This window comes from Chlorocebus sabaeus, chromosome 16 (assembly GCF_047675955.1).
Source record: "Chlorocebus sabaeus isolate Y175 chromosome 16, mChlSab1.0.hap1, whole genome shotgun sequence".
In the NCBI taxonomy this organism is placed as follows: domain Eukaryota; kingdom Metazoa; phylum Chordata; class Mammalia; order Primates; family Cercopithecidae; genus Chlorocebus; species Chlorocebus sabaeus.
Window position 1 is genome coordinate 66,415,905 of NC_132919.1, and position 18,202 is coordinate 66,434,106.

Here is an 18,202-nt window from a genome sequence, read left to right on the forward strand (position 1 = left end):
ATCTCTACACACAGTTTAAAAATTAGCAGTAGGCCAGGCGTGGTGGCTCCCGCCTGTAATCCAAACACTTTGGGAGGCTGAGGCAGGCAGATCACGAGGTCAGGAGATCGGGACCATCCCGGCTAATACGTTGAAACCCTGTCTCTACTAAGAATACAAAAATTAGCCAGGCTTGGTGGCAGGTACCTGTAGTCCCAGCTACTCGGGAGGCTGAGGCAGGAGAATCGCTTGAATCTGGGAGGTTGAGGTTGCAATGAGCCGAGATCGCGCCATTGTACGCCAACCTGGGCGACACAGCGAGACTCCATCTCAAAAAAAAAAAAAAAAAAAATTAGGTGAGTATGGTGGCATGTGCCTGTATTCTTAGCTATGCAGGAGGCTGAGGTAGGAGGATTGCTTGAGCGCAGGAGTTCAAGGCTGCAGTGAGCTTTGATCACCCCACTGTACTCCAGCCTGGGTGGCAGAGCAAGACACTGCCTCTTAAAAAAAAAATTTAAAAAAAAAAAGCAGCAGCAGCCAAGGGTTGAAGGAAGAAGGGTCTGGAATTGGCCTACCTCCACGTCCTGGCAATGAGGTGCTTCCTCTGAACAGTGCTGCTGGAACGCTTTCCCCCAGGGCCAGGAGTGGGAGGTGGGGGTAAGAGAAGGATGTGGGGATGGTGGGTTGTAGGTGGCAGACAACACTGGAGGGAGGGAGGGTCCCAAGGAGGGTGAAAAGTTAACTAGCTGTTAGCACAGGCTAGCTTTTCTAGGACAGCCTTGAACTCCCAAACTGCTCAAATTGAGTTTTGCCCAGGTCTTTCCAGGCCAACAACACTAGTCTCCCCCAGTTCACTCCCTTCCTTCACACTCCGAGGCAGACCACAGCGGGCAGGCCCCATCCCTTCAGCCCTGTTCCTTTGTAGACAATCTCTGCAGGCATCAGAGAGGCGCCACCTAACGGCACAGAAACTGCTCTTCGACCATCAGGAGGGTTGGGGGAGCCTGGGGCTCTGTATTAACCACCAGGACCCCCTCATTCTCTGCTCTGTTTGAAGAGAAAGCCTCCCAGAGGGCCACCACTACCTTGTCTGTGTGTGCAGGTGGGGCCTGTTTAACATCAGCATTTCCTTTGTCTTGATAGGCTCGGCATGAGATTCCTACCTTCTGGGCAGGAAATGGGAAGACATTGGCCCATGAGCCACTGTCTTGGCTCTTGCTCTTGCTCTCCTCTCCCCTCCCTTCCCCTCCACTCCCTTCCCCTCCCCTCCCCTCACCTCCTCTCTTTTCTTTCTTTCTTCCTTCTTATCAGGTCATCTCAGGGGACTCTCTGAACAACTCATTGTCCATTTTCCAGTGCTGGGCAGAGTGGGGATAGACCCTGGGATAAAGGGGATGAGACCTAGTCCTGAAACTCCAGGATTTCAGCAAGTGATCAGTGGGCCAGAGTGGAACTGGGGTACAAACCGGGAGGGAGTATGGGATCTCCAAGAAAGCTCACAGGTTGGGTGTCTTCATGGAGTCTGGGCCAGGGGCAACAGGAAGCCTGGATTTCCAGATGAAGGGACTCGCCTAGTGGCCCTGTGACAACTGAGAAACCCAACACTCCCAGTAATCCCCATCTGAGCATTAGCAACATATTAGGTCACCCTTTCCAGTGACCTCACCACACCCCGATGGATAGGCAGTGCCACAGCTTCCATTTCACAGAGGAGAGAGCAGTGCCCAGTCTACAGCTGGTTTTGGCCCCACAGTAATGGGCATGTTATTCATCCATTCACTTATGCATTCAGGGAATGTTTATTAAGCGCTGTTGTAGGCATTGAGGATGCAGCAGATTACAATGCAAAGAACCCTCCCTGCCTTCATGGAGCTCACACTCTACTGGGAAGAGAGCTAAATAGTAAAAAGAGCTGACGTGGTTTAAAATCACAGACCACCAGGTGCAGTGGCTCATGCCTGTAATCCCAGCACTTTGGGGGATTGAGGCAAGAGGATCGCTTGAGTTCAGAAGTTCAAGACCAGCCTGGGTAACATAGTGAGACACCCCGCAATCTCTACCAAAAAAAAATTTAAAAATTAACTGGATATGGTTACGCACACCTGTAGTCCCAGCTCCTCCGGAGGCTGAGGTGGGAGGATCCCTTGAGCCCAGGAGTTCCAGGCTACAGTGAGCTGTGATCCTGCCACTGCACTCTAGCCTGGGTAACAGAACAAGACCCTGTCTCAAAATAAATATAAATAGGCCGGGCACAGTGGTTCACCCCTATAACCCCAGTACTTTGGGAGGCCAAGTTGGTCAGATCACTTGAGGTCAGGAGTTCAAGACCAGCCTGGCCAACATAGCAAAAACCCATCTCTCAAAAAGTACAAAAATTAGCCAAGCATGGTGGTGCACGCCTGTAATCCCAGCTTCTTAGGAGGCTGAGGCAGGAGAATGCCTTGAACCCAGGAGGCAGGGGTTGCAGTGAGCTGAGATTGTACCACTGCACTCCAGCCTGGGCAACAGAGCGAGACTGTCTCAAAAAACAAAGACAAAAACAACAATAAGAAAAATCAATCCATAAATAATCTAAATAAATAAATAAATGTCTTCCTGAAGTGAAAATATCCAAAGATACTGATTAAAATATAAATACAACTCCCATGTAACTGCCAAATCCACAAAATAAATAAATAAGATGACTCCACAAATGCTGACAGCCCTAAGGGAGTCTGAGGGCTTATAAAAAGCAAAGGGTTTGGGATTGAAGAGCCAGATAGACTCAGAAGAAAAGGCCTTGTGCCGGCCTTGAGGTAAAAAGACATAGACCTCAGTTCTTTTTTATTTTTATAATTATTTTTTTGAGACAAAGTCTTACTCTATTACCCAGGCTGGAGTGGAATGGTGTGATCTTGGCTCACTGCCAACCTCTGCCTCCCAGGTTCAAGTGATTCTCCTACCTCAGCCTCCTGAGTAGCTGGGATTACAGGCACATGTTACCATACCCAGCTGGTTTTTGTATTTTTAGTTGAGATGGGGTTTCAACATGTTGGCCAGGCTGGTCTCAAACTCCTGACCTCAAGTGATCTGCCCGCCTCGGCCTCCCAAAGTGCTGGGATGACAGCAGTGAGCCACTGTGCCCAGCCAGACTTCAGTTCTTGATGGGAGGAGTGCCAGATAATCTGCAGACATTTAGAACTGCCAAATAGCTAGGAGTGGTGGCATCAGAAGGTGAATGTGGTGTGTCTGATGACAGAGTCTACACGCTAGGACTCCACATGCTGCCAGGCTGCAGGGAAAGAGAGGAGAGGGTCTCTGTTAAGGTGGTGGTTGTGTTGATGGGGATGGAACAGAGAGGAGACATGCTAGGAAGGTCAAAGTGTTGTCCTGTCTGGCACGGACACCCCAGCTTGGGCATGCAGAGGCTGGAGCGCTGCTGGGTTGGAAGGGGGGCTCTGTGGGCTGGAGATGTACGTGCTCAGGAGGCCCCTTCTCCCCTGCTGGGGGCCTGGATCAATCCCTGGGGCCAGGGAGAAGGGAGAAGGAGGGTCCTGCATTCAGTGAGCCCCGTGGGGTTTTGCAAGGAACTGGTGAGGGAGCACTGGGGATGCCGCTGCCCAGAGTGTAGCCACTACAGCCCTTGGGAAGTGAAACTTGTCCAAGGCCAGCTTTCTCATTTGTTTGAGGTTGATGTTCAGTGGCTCTCCTGCTCAGGCAGGCAGACAGAGGCCTGGTGGCCCCAGCCTAGGGCCTGAAACACACTGAAACTTGCATGGGGGATGTGGGAGAAAGGAGGCCTCCCAGATGACCCCCCCTCCCGATGGGGATTCCCAGTTGGGTAGTGGGGAGGGCTGTGAACTCCCAGGGCCTGAATTCATTGGGTCCTTCTCCTTTAACACCATCCCCAGGGGGTAGGGGTGGGGGTGGGGCAGGGACTCTGGACTGGCTTTTGGTGGCTGCTCCCCCAGGAAAGATTTCTGTGAGTTTCATAGGCCACCTCTCTCCTGAGTACTCAGTTTTCTCATCCACACAATATCAGGTCAGGTGATCTTGAAGGTCCTCTGCTCCCCTGGCATCAGCAGAGAGATTATTCACCCCAAGCTCTTTCTCGTAGCCCCCAACAACGGTCTGCTGGCTGGACGAATGCCCAGGACGTGTTCTTAAAGATGCGGGTGGGGTCGGCCCGGATCCACCACGACCTCCGGCTGGGCCTGTCCACAGCTAGACCTGCCACCTCCCCACTTGCTCCATTCACAAGCGAAATGGGGAGAGAATGTGGGTGGCTTGGGGTGGGCTCAGGCCCCCTTCGTTTCTTGTTTTTTTTTTTTTTTTTTGAGACAGAATCTTGCTCTGTCGCCCAGGCTGGAGTGCAGTGTCACGATCTTGGCTCACTGGAACCTCTGCCTCCCAGGTTCAAGTGATTCTCCCGTCTCAGCCTCCAGAGTAGCTGGGATTACAGGCACGCGCCACCACACCTGGCTAATTTTTGTATTTTTAGTAGAGACGGGGTTTCACCATGTTGGCCAGGCTCGTCTCAAACTCCTGACCTCAAGTGATCCACCGGCCTTGGCCTCCGAAAATGCTGGGATTACAGGTGTGACCCACCACGCCTGGCTGAGGGTATCATTACTATGCCCGTTTATGGATGCGGGAACTGAGGCACAGAAGGGCTAGGTAACCTGCCCAAGGTCACACAGCTGAAAAGTGGCCAAACCAAGGCTAGGGCCTGGGGAGCTGGAGCCCTGAGTCTGGGCTTAGTCACTGAGATTTCTTGTCTCCCAACAACTGCCCGTAAGTGGTAGGCACTGGGCCCGGCTCTGCGACCAAAGAGGGGAAAGGTCGTTTGCCAAGAAGGATGATGTCTTTGGCTGTAGTGGACAAGGAGAGCTTCCCAGAGGAAGGACAGGAGAGGGAGTGGGACAGACAGGGTGGGCAGAGCCTTGGGCAGCCCTGTGAGGAAGACAGGAACTCGGGCTTAGACCCACTGGCTTGTTCTCGGCTGTGACTTGACCTCTCTGAGCCTGGGCTACTCTGTAAAATGAGTATAACACAGACCCACAGGTTCTTACTTAAAATCTTGGGGCCAGATGTGCTTTGGAATTCCAAATTATTTAGATTTTAGAAACAAAATTTGGTGCGTGTATAGATGGCACCCTCAGGGTACCTGGGACCGCATTCTTGTAATCAAACATGTACTTTTTTCTCTCTTTTTTTTCCCCCTCAGCAAACATATAAGTATTCACGTGCAGCCGGGTAAGTAAAACTGCAACTTAATCTCAGGTTGGTTCAGGTCAGACTTCGCCATCCTGTAAGCTCGGTTTTCAGGCATGTGGGGATTCTGGAACTGAGGAGAGGTGGACGTGGTTCCTTAGGAGATCAGGCCTGCGAATCCCCGCGCAGAGAGAGAGGGCGCTTCGTTCCCAGGCTTCCCTGCCTGCTGGGGGCCAGGGAGGAGACCAGCTTGTTGGAAGCGGAGGCGTCTAAGGAGTTTCCAAATAGGAAAACCAGCGGCTGCAGGCCTCAGGACGTGGCCGGGCGAGCCGCAGCCTCATCCCGCGAGCGGGCGTTCCTGGGCTGCCTGCACCGTGAGTCACCGGGGTGGCCGCGGGCAGCGCGCAGGAATGCGGCCCGGCCAATCGGCGGGGAACGGGTGGGCGGCGGGCAGGCGAGGGCACCTCCCGGCTGAGCAGGGACCCCCTGCGCGGGCGAGCCGGCTGCTGCCCTGCGGGGAACGCACCCGCTGGGACCTTGGTAGGGGATATGGGAAGAAACTGTACACCTTCCATTTGTATTTATTTGTACTTCGTCCTTTTACGTTTAAATTGATTTTCAAATAGGTAGTACCTTAATGTGCTTTAAAAAAGGAAAGCGGCCGGGCGCGGTGCCTCACACGCCTGTAACCCCAGCACTGAGGCAGGAGGATCGCCTGAGACCAGGAGTTCGAGGGCAGTCTGGGCAACAGAGGGAGATCCTCGTCTTGACAAATAAAATAAATAAAGATACAAAGATCTGAAAGAGATATTTGTACACCCATGTTCATAGCAGCATTATTCATATTGGCCAAAAGGTGGAAGCAGCCCAAATATCTATGGAGAGATGAATGGATAAGCAAGATGTGGCCCACACATACATTATTCAGCCTTAAAAGGGAAGGCGCTTTTGTCACATGCTACCACATGGGTGAACCTTGAGGACACTGTGCTCCGTGAAATCAGCTTGTTACAGAAATACGAATACTGTGTGATTCCACTATACGAGGTGTCTGGAACAGGCTTCTTTACAGAGAAACGGGAGTGCCAGGAACCTAGGGAGAGGGGAACTGGAGTTCTTTTACGGGTACAGAGTTTCAGTTTCACAAGATGAAAAGAGCTCTGGAAATGGACGGTGCTGATGGTTGTACCAAAAGGCGAATGTACTTAGCACCACTGAACTGTACACTTAAAAAATGGCTAGGATGGTAAACTTTGTTACGTGCATTTTACCAAAATTAAAAGGAAAAAATGTAAAGGTGCAAAAGTCACTCTCCCACTCCTGGCCTGCAAGCCCTCCACTTCCTTCACCCAAAACACCTAGTCTCACCAGTTTTCGTGTATCCTTCCAGAGCATCTGTGCAAATCCATATAGGCATGTGTAAGTATAAACATATACATGTAAATCTGCATAAAAATATATATATATACACCTGTTCCTCTTTTAAAAACACTATGGGGCTGGGCACGGTGGCTCACACGTGTAATCCCAGTACTTTGGGAAGCTGAGGCGGGCGGATCACTTGAGGTCAGGAGTTCGAGACCAGCCTGGCAAACATGGTGAAACCCTGTCTCTACTAAAAAATACAAAAAATTAGCCAGGCGTGGTGGCGGGCACCCGTAGTCCCAGCTATGCAGGAGGCTGAGGCAGGAGAATGGCATGAACCCGGGAGGTGGAGCTTGCAATGAGCCGAGATCGCGCCACTGCACTCCAGCCTGAGCAACACAGCGAGACTCTGTCTCAAAAAAAAAAAAAAAAAAAAAAAAAAAAAAAAAATTTAACCGGGCGTGTTGGCAGGCACTGATAATCCCAGCTACTCGGCAGGCTGAGGCAGGAGAATTGCTTGAACTGGGAGGCGGAGGTTGCGGTGAGCCAAGATTATCCCACTTCACTCCAGCCTGGGCAGAAGAGCAAAACTCCATCACACACACACACAAAACAAAAACAAAAACAAACAAAAACCCATAATGGTAGCATATTCTGCGCTTTGTTTTTCCATTTAAAAAATACACCTTGGAGGCCAGGCGTGGTGGCTCCCACCTGTAATGCTAACACTTTGGGAAGCCGAGATGGGTGGATCACCTGAGGTCAGGAGTTCGAGACCAGCCTGACAAACATGTTGAAACCCTGTCTCTACTAAAAATACAAAAGTTAGCTGGGCATGGTGGCAGATGCCTGTAATCCCAGCTACTGGGGAGGCTAAGGTAGGATAATCACTTGAACCTGGGAGGCAGAGAGAGGTTGCAGTAAGCAGAGTTTGCGCCACTGCACTCCAGCCTGGGTGACAGAGCAAGACTCTATCTCAAAAAAAAAAAAAAAAAAAAAAAAAAAAAAACTTGGAGACCTTTCTAAACCAGTACCTAACAAGTTCCTTATTTTGTTTTCTTTTAAACAACTTTATTGAGATATGATATAATTTACATAAAACACATCCACTGTTCAACAGTTTTTTTTTTAAATGTATAGAGTTGGGCAACTATCACCAGAAGCCAGTTTTATAACATTGTCATCATCCCCCAAAGGCCTATTGGATCCATCTGCAGTGAATCCTCACACCCATCCCAGCTCCAGCAATGACGGATTTGCTTTCTCTACAGGTTTTTTCCTGGAAATTTCGTATAAATGGAAGCATACAATATGTGGTCTTCTGTGTCTAGCTTCTTTCACTGAGCATAATATTTTTGAAGTTCATCTATGTCGTAGCTCGTTGAAGAAGTTTGTTCCTTTTTTTTTTTTTTTTGATACCGAGTCACTCTGTCACCAAGGCTGGAGTGCAGTGGTGCGATCTCGGCTCACTGCAACCTCCGCCTCCCAGGTTCAATCAATTCTCGTGCCTCAGTCTTCCAAGTAGTTGGGACAACAGATATGCACCACTACTGCTAGCTAATTTTTGTATTTTTAGTAGAGATGGTGCTTTACCATGTTGGCCAGGCTGGTCTCAAACTCCTGGCCTCAGGTGATCCACCTACCTCGACCTCTCAAAGTGCTGAGTTTACGAATGTGAGCCACCGCGCCCGGCCAGTTTGTTCCTTTTTATTGCTGAGTAGTATTACACTGAATGGATATTTCACATTTTGTTTATCCAGTGACCAGCCTTTGCACATTTGGATGTTTACAGGGTTTTTAAAATGCACAATGTTGCTATGAACATTCACGTACAAGTCTTTGTGTGGCCACATGTTTTTACTTCTCTTGGGTAGTTTTTATTTAACTTTTTAAGAAACTGCCAAGCTGTTTTCCAAAGTGGCTGCATCATGTTACATTCCCATCAGCAATGGATGAAGCTTCCACTTTCTCCACATTCTCCACCACACTTGTCATTATTATCTGTCTTTTTGATTAGAGCCATTCTGGTGGGTCTGAAATGGTATCTCATTGTGGTTTTAATTTGCATTTTTCTAATAACAAATTAAATGGAACATTTTTGTGTGCTTATTAACCATTATTATTATTATTATTAGGAGAGAGACACGGTTTTCCTCTGCCGCCCAGGCTGGAGTGCAGTGGCACGATCATAGCTCACTGCAGCCTTGAGCTCCTTGAGCCCAAGAGATCCTCCTGCCTCAGCCTCCTGAATAGCTGGGACTATAGATACACACCACTATGTCAGCTAATTTTTTTTTTTTGGTAGAGATGGGGTTTTGCTATGTTGACCAGGCTGGTCTCGAACTTCTGGCCTCAAGCGATCCTCCCGCCTCAGCTCCTGAAGTGCTGGGATTACAGGCGTGTGCCACAGTATATTGAGCCATGCCAGCCCATGTATTTTCTTTCAAAAAAATGTCAATTAAAGTCTTTTGTCTTTTTTTTTTTTTTTTTTTTGCAGCAGGAGTTGGGGGTGGGGAAGTCTTGCTCTGTTGCTCAGGCTGGAGGGTAGTGGCACAATCTTGACTCACTGCAACCTCTGCCACCTGGGTTTAAGTGATTCTCCTGCATCAGCCTCCCAAGTAGCTGGGATTACAGGCGCCTGCCACCACGCCCAGCTAGTTTTTATAATTTTAGTATAGACTGGGTTTCACCATGTTGCCCAGGCTGGTCTCGAACTCCTGGCCTCAAGCAATCCACTTGTCTTGGCCTCCCAAAGTGCTGGGATTACGGACATGAGCCACGACACCTGGCCTGTTTTGTCCATCTTTACATTTAGTTGTTTGTCTTCTTATTATCGAGTTATAAGACATCATTTTAAAAAATAGGTCAGTCATAGTTAATTGTATGGATGGGATGTCATTTGTTTAACTTGTTTCCTATTGATATCTCTTAGATTTTTCATTTTATACATATTTTTATAATGGGCATAATATATTAATGTAATAGTTTATGTTCCTGACATAAATAAGTAAATACAATTGGAATGCATCTTCAAATTAGTTTGCTGAGAGAGGATCATTAAAGCCTGGTGACCCCTGACCTGAGCCTTCCTCCTCCTCCCACCTTTCCCCGCCTGCCCCACCCTGTCCATCAGCCCCTTTTTAGCAAACTCAAGGTTTGTAGAAACCTTGTTAAAAGCCCTCTCTTCTGGCAGTTTCTGACCTCCAAAAAGCCTGATTGGGATCCCCTAACTGATGGGGGAGGCTGAGGCTGAGGCTCAGGGAGTCCACCCAAAGTAACATTGGCACAGTCTGAATCCCAGGGCTTTCTGGAATGACCCAGAGGCCACCCCTTCCTTAATTTGGGAAGCTCCAGGCTAGAGGACATGATGAGTGTTCATGTTGAGGTTCTCTTGAGTCCAGCAGCGTGAGGCTAGCTCAGAGCCTAGAAGTGTGGTTGGGGATGTGTTGCCCTCAGCCCCTGTGCTGTGTCCTGACCCCCTGCCCATCCATCTGTCCAGCCTGTCGGTGTGGACTCACACACACCTGGTGTCAGCTCAGAGCAATCCAAAGGAAAAGACCCTGCTGGTCCATGTCTCCCCTCCTGGCGTTTCCTTCATCTCCATTATCTTCTTCTTCACCATCATCATTGTCACCGCTTATTGCAGACATGTCCCATGTCTGTAAGTGACATCGGGATCCTGTTTAATCCTCCAACAAATCCTGTGAGCTGGAGCTTATTAGTTCTCTATTGCAGAAGAGAAAACCGAGGCTTGGGAAGGCTACACGACATCTCTATCCCATCTTAGTGACAGAGGTGGAATCCAAAGTCCACACGTTTGACTGGAACATGGCCCTGCTCACCCTTCAGGGGCTGAGAACTAGCGCAGACTCAACCTTCAGCTGATTTTCATCGGATTCTTGGCAGATGTCTTGGAAAAACCTCCTGGTGACATAATAAGAGCAGAGTGGCTCCAGGGTCGGGCAGGAATTTAGGGGGTGAGAATTGGGGGTGCCCCCCGCCTTGCCCTGAGTCAGGGCAGCTACAGAGCAAGTACTATTCAGGGCAGGGCGGGAATGGACCCTGGAGAGCCTGAGGGTCCCACAGGGAGAGCACGCTGTCTACCCCCAGCACAGCCCCCACCCATCCTGGGGCTCAGCAGGCAGAGGGGAGAGGGCAGGTTAAGCCCAGAGAAGAGGGGGGCTATCACAGGTACCCAAGCTTCTCTACTTTGGCAGGAGAAAGCTAAGGTCTGTAATCACACTTTCTGTTTTCACTTTTCCTCCATTTCTGAGTACGTGTTTCTATTGGAGAGCTCCAGATCTGTCTGAGCTGAATGAAAGAAAAAGTGATCTGTGGGCACGCAGAGCAGGCCAGAGGCGGGGGTGGGGAGCTGGGCCCCTGAGTGGTTAGTACGCGTTTCCAGGAGCTCAGATCTGATGATCCCATCCTTGGCTCCCCAAATTCAATCCATGCCCATTAGTTTGGCATTTGAGGCCTTTCCTTCATCCGGCTTCAGCCTCTGCTTCTCTCTGGGCTTACATCCAGGTTTCTGCTCACGTTGTTCCCTGAGCCCACAATGCCCTTTCCTCCCATCCTACGAGATCCAATGCTCAAACTCTGGTCATTCTTCAAGACCCAGATGCTCCTCCTCCATGAAGTCTTCCTTGACCCCCTCAGCTGGGCATGACATCTCCCTCTTCTGAATTCCCACAGCCCTTGGTTCATACTTCTCTGAGGGCATATTCCATTCTCCCACCAGCAGCAGGCCTTGGTTGTGACCTTACCCAGCATCCTTTCTCCTTCTGGTCAAAACACCCCAATATTCCATGAGAAATATCTGTCCCCCAACCTTCAGACATGTGGTCCAGAAGAAGCTGATTCCACCCCCAGGATCCAGGCAGGCGCATGCGGCCCAGGTCTCGAAGTCAGAGTAGCCCATCTTTTCTCCCACCCGCTCCACTCCCGAACCCTGTGCTTGCTATGGGATCCGTTCAGGTTTGGGGCTGTGACCCAGTCAGAGCCAGAACTGTATCAGGGCTTTTTTTCCCTTTCTTTCTCTTTTTCTTTCTTTCTTTCTTTCTTTCTTTCTTTCTTTCTTTCTTTCTTTCTTTCTTCCTTCCTTCCTTCCTTCCTTCCTTCCTTCCTTCCTTCCTTCCTTCCTTCCTTCCTTCCTCCCTCCTTCCTTCCTTCTCTCCCTCCCTCTCTCCCTCCTTTCTTTCTTTTTCTTTCTTTCTTCCTTTCTTCCTTTCTTTCCTTTCTTTTTTGTTTTGTTGTTGTTGTTGTTGTTTTGAGACAGAGTCGCCCTCTGTCGCCCAGGCTGGAGTACAGTGGTATAATCTCACTGCAACCTCCGCCTCCCAGGTTCAAGTGATTCTCCTGCCTCAGCCTTCTGGGTAGCTGGGATTACAGGGGCATGCCACCATGCCCAGCTAATTTTTGTATTTTTAATAGAGACAGGGTTTCGCCATGTTGGCCTGGCTGATCTCAAACTCCTGACCTCAAGTGATCCACCCACCTTGGCCTCTCAAAGTGCTGGGACCACAGATGTGAGCCACTGCGATCTTATAGATTATAGATCTTATAGAGATCTATATAAGATCTCTATAGATCTTACTCTGGCCCTGGGTTCACATCACTTGCAAGTGAAAAATCCCTGACTGATATTTTTTCCTTTGCTCTGTTTCTCTGCAGCTAATATCCTACTTGGGCCTGCAGGAAGGAGGCTCCTGGAAGTCAGGTGCCACCATCTCTCGCCTTTGTGCTCCCGTAGCACCAAGCACAGGGCCAGGCGCACAGAGAGGCTTCGCAAGGGTTTGCAGAACCATCTGTGGGAAGAGTGAACACACTGGCTGTCCTGGCCCTCCCCACCCCAGCCAGGAGCCCATCCTGGGCCTGGGACTCTCCACTTTCTCCCCAGACCTGACCTGGCAGTGGACAGCCCAGACTGGAGCTTCCTGCCTGCCACACTGGCTCTCCAGTCCTCAGAGGCCAGAAAGTGGTGATTTCCTGGATTGCAGGATCAGACGGCAGAATCGCAAGAGCTCCACATCCCCAGGGACTCATCTGAAAGACAATGTGAAGTAAAGACAATGTGAGGCGTGGGGAGACTTCCAGGCATTTGGCGGCATCTGGGGAGGGGCCAGTGGTGTCTCGCTTTAGCTTCTGGAAGCTGGCTGCTGGGGGTGGAGACAGAGGGGCTGTGCCAGAGGGGAACAGCTCTAGAAACCAGCAACAGGGAGAAGTTTGACGCAGGGCAGAGGGGAAGCTGGGATGGGAGGCTGGGCCAGGGGCTCCTGCTCCCCAGGGGGCTGATGAAGACCCTCAGTGTTCTCCCACCTGCCTCTGGGAGCTTGTGGTGTTTTTGTTGTTGTGTTTTGGTGTTTTGTTTTGTTTTGCGACTGGACTGAGTCTTACTTTGTCACCCAGGCTAGAGTGCAGTGGTGCAATCTCAGCTCACTGAAACCTTCGCCTCCCAGGTTCAAGTGATTCTCCTGCCTCAGCTTCCTGAGTAGCTGGGATTACAGGCGCCCACCACCGCGCCCAGCTAATTTTTGTATTTTTAGTAGAGATGGGGTTTCACCATATTGGCCAGGCTGGTCTCAAACTCCTGACCTCAAGTGATCTGCCCACCTTGGCCTCCCGAAGTGCTGGGATTACAGGCGTGAACCACCACGTCTGGCTGGGAACTTGTGTTTTAGAAAGTCCTTCAGTTCCAGCCTTACTCTGGAGCACTGTAAAGTATATAAAACAAAATGTCTGCGAGCACCACCTTGTCAGTAACCAACTGGGTGGAACCCTGCTCTATCTGGTGTCCTGTTCTGGTGTATGGGTCAGGAGAGGCTATAGTGTGCTGAGGTAAACATTTACCTCCAAATCTTAGCGGCTTCTTGACGCGACAAAGGTGATTTTTCTCATTCACACAAAACTGCTGCAGGTTGGGTAACTGTCCAGGTTAGCTGTCCCTTGTACAGGCTGCTTCCTTCTAGTGGCTCTACCATTTCAAACCATGGCCTCTGTGGTTGCCACTAAAGGCCAAGAGAGAACAGGAGGGTTGGACACCAGCACTTCAGTGTTTCGGTTCAGAAATGACACCTGTCACTTCCATTCACAGCCTGTTGGTCAGAGTTTGTCTCATGACCCTACCCTGACTGCATGGAAGGCTGAAGTGTGGAAGAGGACATGGGTAGTCAATGAGCATTGAGTGCCTCGCCATGCTGGGTATCCCGGAGGAAGAGGAGACAGAGGCACAGAGGACTGGCAGACTTTGAGGTTGGATCCCTAGGTTCAAACCCAAGTTCTTCTAGAATGACTAGAAGCTATGTGACCTTGGGGAAATTACTAAATTTCTCCAAGTCTTGCTTTTCTCCTGTGCCAGATGGGGATAAAATAAGAGTTCCTACCTCACTAGGTTGTTGGGAAGATAAATCAGACCATGCTTATAAAAAGCGCTAGTGGTGCTCAGCACAAGGCTGGCATTTGTATTAGTCTGTTTTCACGCTGCTAATAAAGACATATCCAAGACTGGGTAATTTATAAAGAAAAAGAGGTTTAATGGACTCACAATTCTACGTGGCTGGGGAGGCTTCACAATCATGACAGAAGGCGAGAGGCATGTCTTACATGGTGGCAGGCAAAAAGAGAATGAGAGAAGCGAGTGAAAGGGGTTTCCCCTTATACAACCATCAGATCTCGTGAGACTTACTCACTGCCATTAGTACAGTATGGGAGAAACCGCCCCCATGATTCAGTGATCTCCCCCCGGGTCCCTCCCGAAACACGTGGGAATTATGCAAGCTACAATTCAAAATGAGATTTGGTTGGGGACACAGCCAAACCATATCAGCATTTAATAAGTGGACACTATTTGATTAGTGTGTTTAGAAAAAGCTGAAGATGCTCAACATATGACTAAAAAATAGAACTGATTGAAAAATATAGCCAAAGCCTCCCTTTCAATAGCTGGCTCCCTTGTCTGCCCCTGCCCAGGGTCTCCTTGCTCTCCTTCCCTCCCCTCTGCAAGGACTTATAAAGACCCCCCAGTCATCCACTCTCCTGTGTGCCAGATCTGCCCCCTCCCCCAGGGTGCAGGTATCTGAAGTCTTGGTGCTGGGGACACGCATCTGAAGTCTTGGTGCTGGGGACACGCATCTGAAGTCGTGGTGTTGGTCATGGGGAGAAGACCTTGGTGCTCTGTTGAAGAATACTAAACATTAGCAAGCAGATGAGAGAGGGGCACATATGTTCCCCAAACAGTGCTCCTACTTGTGTTTATGGCAAACAGGGTGCCCAGAGAATGGAAGATGCTGAGATCTTTGAAAAGTGTCTTGGAGGAGGTCAGGTTTAGGCAAGCGACTAGGAGGGGGACCGCAGGTGGCTGAGGGAGGAGGGTAGGGCTGGAGAAGAGCCTGTTCAACCTCAACAATGGAGGAGACAGTAAGAAACCATGCTGGTGATGGAGTGGGAGATAACTCCTCACATCCAGAGAGCTCTGCACAGTTTAAAAGCAAGGCCACCTGACTGGTGAAAACTCAACAGAGCTCAGTGGCAGGGACAGCAACATGACAGTGTTATTGTCACTGGGAGGCAGTTGCTGAGCCAGGGACCATGTTTCCCAGGACCCCTTGGCCCCATGACACGTTCTTGCCAATGGAATGGGAGCAGAAGTAACGTGTGCCACTTCCAGGCCAAGGCTTTTGAGCCATGGTTATGCCTTTCATGGGGTCTCTTTCCCCTCCTATTAAATGAGTGTAGAAGATCATAGACCAGGGGGTGGTAGAGCCTCAAAAGGGAAAAAACCTGGTCTCTAAATCACTGCATGGGGGAAGGTCACCTGCAACCAAGAACACCTGCAATGAACTGGTAAATGAGTGAGAAATAAAATATATTTGGGGGTTTACCTGTTGTAGTAACTAGCATTGTCTTGAAGTATGGAGAGTACATCTTTCTTTGAAGGGGCTTCTGGGGCACTGTGAGGGGTACAAAGGGATGAAAGTCCCCTTTGGCACTGCAACTGCTCCTCCTCCAATGGTCCTCTTGCTTCACAAGGGGGAAGCTCTCTTGCTCTCCTTCCCTCCTTCTCCACCCACATTCTTCCCAACAAGACAGGGACAGGACCCAGTATGGGTGGAGTTTTGGATTATCCAGTTTTCTATTTCTTAAGAATCCTTCCTCAGAGCATGAGTTGGAAGTTTTGGCACCTTTGAGAGATGTGGCCAGCTGACTCTATAACTGGGTGGGGCAACATGGGAAAACAGGCTGGAGAGACCACAAAGGGAGGCAGTCAATGGAAGGGAGCAAAAAGGAAAGCCAGGCCAGGGGATTGGATGTGAATTTTTTTTTTTTTTTTTTTGAGACGGAGCCTCACACTGTTGGCCAGGCGGGAGTCCAGTGGCACGATCTCCACTCACTGCAACATCAGCCTCCCCAGTTCAAGCGATTCTCCTGTCTCAGCCTCCCAAGTAGCTGGGATTACAGACGGGTGCCATCACACCTAGATAATTTTTGTATTTTTAGTAGAGACAGCGTTTCTCCATGTTGGCCAGGCTGGTCTCGAACTCCTGACCTCAAGTGATCCACCCACCTCGGCCTCCCAAAGTGCTGGGATTACAGGCATGAGCCACTGTGCCTGTCCTGGCTATGATATGTTGAGTAGAGGAAGGTCCAGGTGTTTCAGTCCCCATCTCCTCCCTGCAGGCTGAGCCAGCTAAGTAAGGATCAGGGGCCATTGTGGCTTCTCCTGGAGAGGGGAGAGTATATCACCTGTACCACTGAGGCCAGCTCATCTGTCCCCAGAGGACCATGCTCATCTCAGGTCATGGTGGCAACAGCCCCCACAGAGGGGTGGCTGAATGATGCAGCTCAAAAGGTGTGGCGGAACAGGAACACCTTCCCAAGGCCCCTTGGCATTGTCCTGCCTTCACCTCCCAGGAGAGTGTTGAGGAAGAACATTCCTTCTTAGGAACAGGGCAGAGAGGGGAAGAGTCTTCTTGAAAGTGTTGTGCATCCGACTTTCCCCCATCACACGGCCACTTTTCTTTTCCACGCTCCCAGGTCTTGCACAGCCATCTGCAAATAAGTGGTACTCCTCCACCCCACTTCCCCACACACCTAGGATATCCTGATGGACTGTCTTTTCTGGCACTCACCTCTGCTGCTGTCAACAGAAAATGAAATTTTAAAAGTTTCCTGTCCGGGCACGGTGGCTCATGCCTGTAATCCCAGCACTTTGGAAGGCGGAGGCAGGTGGATCACCTGAGGTCCAACTTGCCCAACATGGTGAAACCCCATCTCTACTAAAAATACAAAAAATTAGCTGGGTGTGCTGGCGGGCACCTGTAATCCTAGCTACTCGGGAGGCTGAGGCAGGAGAATCACTTGAACCTGGGAGGTGGAGGTTGCAGTGAGCCGAGATCATGCCACTGCACTCCGACCTGGGCTACAAAAGCGAAACTCCATCTCAATAAATAAATAAATAAATAAATAAATAAATAAATAAATAAATAAATATTCCTGCTGGGCACAGTGGCTCATGCCTATAATCCCAGCGCTTTGGGAGGTGGAGGCAGGAGGATCACTTGAACCCAGGAGTTTGAGACCAGCCTAGGCAACATAACGAGACCTCATCTCTACAAAAAATTTAAAAATTAACAGAGCGTGGTGGTGCACAAATGTAGTCCCAGCTACTCGGGAAGCTAAGGCAGGAGGATTGCTTGAGCCTGAGAGGTTGTGGCTGCAGTGAGTGATCGCACCACTGCACTCCACCTGGGCAACAGTAAGACTGTCTAAAAAATCATGTTTTTAAAATTCCATCTTTAATAGCTCTTTTTAAAACCATGAAATACTTAGCAATAAATTTCACAAAAGGTATGTAAGACCTCTACATTGAAGATTACAAAATATTATTGAGAGAAATTCAAGACCTAAATAAATGTTCATGGATTGGAAGACTCAATATTGCTGGGATGACATTTCTTTCCAAAATGATCTCTAGATTCAACTCAATTTTAGTCATAATCCTAGAAGACTCTTGTCAAAATTGAACGTGTTGATTATAAAATTTTTATGGAAATGCAAAAAACCTAGAATATCCAAACCGCCTTGAAAATGAACAAAATTAGAGGATTTATCCTGTCTGACTTCATGACATTTATGACTTTTTTTTTTTTTTTTTTTGAGATAGGGTCTTGCTCTGTCACCCAAACAGGAGTGCAGTGGTGCAACGATAGCTCACGGCAGCCTGGATCTCCCAGGCTTAAGCAGTCCTTCTGCCCCAGCCTCCTGAGTAGCTAGGATTACAGGTTCACACCACACCTAGCTAACTGTTAAAATTTTTTGTAGAGATGGGATCTCCCTATGTTGCATAGGCTGGTCTTGAACTCCTAGCCTCAAGCTATCCTCCCATCTCAGTCTCCCAAAACAATAGGATTACAGGTGTGAGCCACTGTGCCCAGCCTTATTAATTATAAAGCTATAGTAATCAGAATATTGTGGCAGTAACATATGGTTAAATAAATAGATAAACGGAATGAAGACCTCAGAAATAGACCCACAATTAAACAGTCATTTGATTATTGTATAAAGTCATCAGAGCAGTCCAATGTAAAGTCTATTTCACAAATGGTGCCAGAACAATTGAATATCCATATGGAAAAAAATTAACTTTTTTTTGAGACAGGGTCTCACT

General features: G+C 49.2%; 1 long non-coding RNA gene across 1 annotated transcript; it reads right to left on the reverse strand.

Moving 5' to 3' along the window:
• Window positions 1–14,045: 14,045 nt before the first annotated feature.
• Window positions 14,046–15,647, reverse strand: LOC140708784 (uncharacterized). Its single transcript, XR_012088986.1, has 2 exons — window positions 15,417–15,647; window positions 14,046–14,709 (listed from the first exon to the last, which is right to left on the reverse strand). It is a non-coding gene; the product is annotated as an uncharacterized lncRNA (long non-coding RNA).
• Between the last annotated feature and the right edge of the window lie 2,555 nt (window positions 15,648–18,202).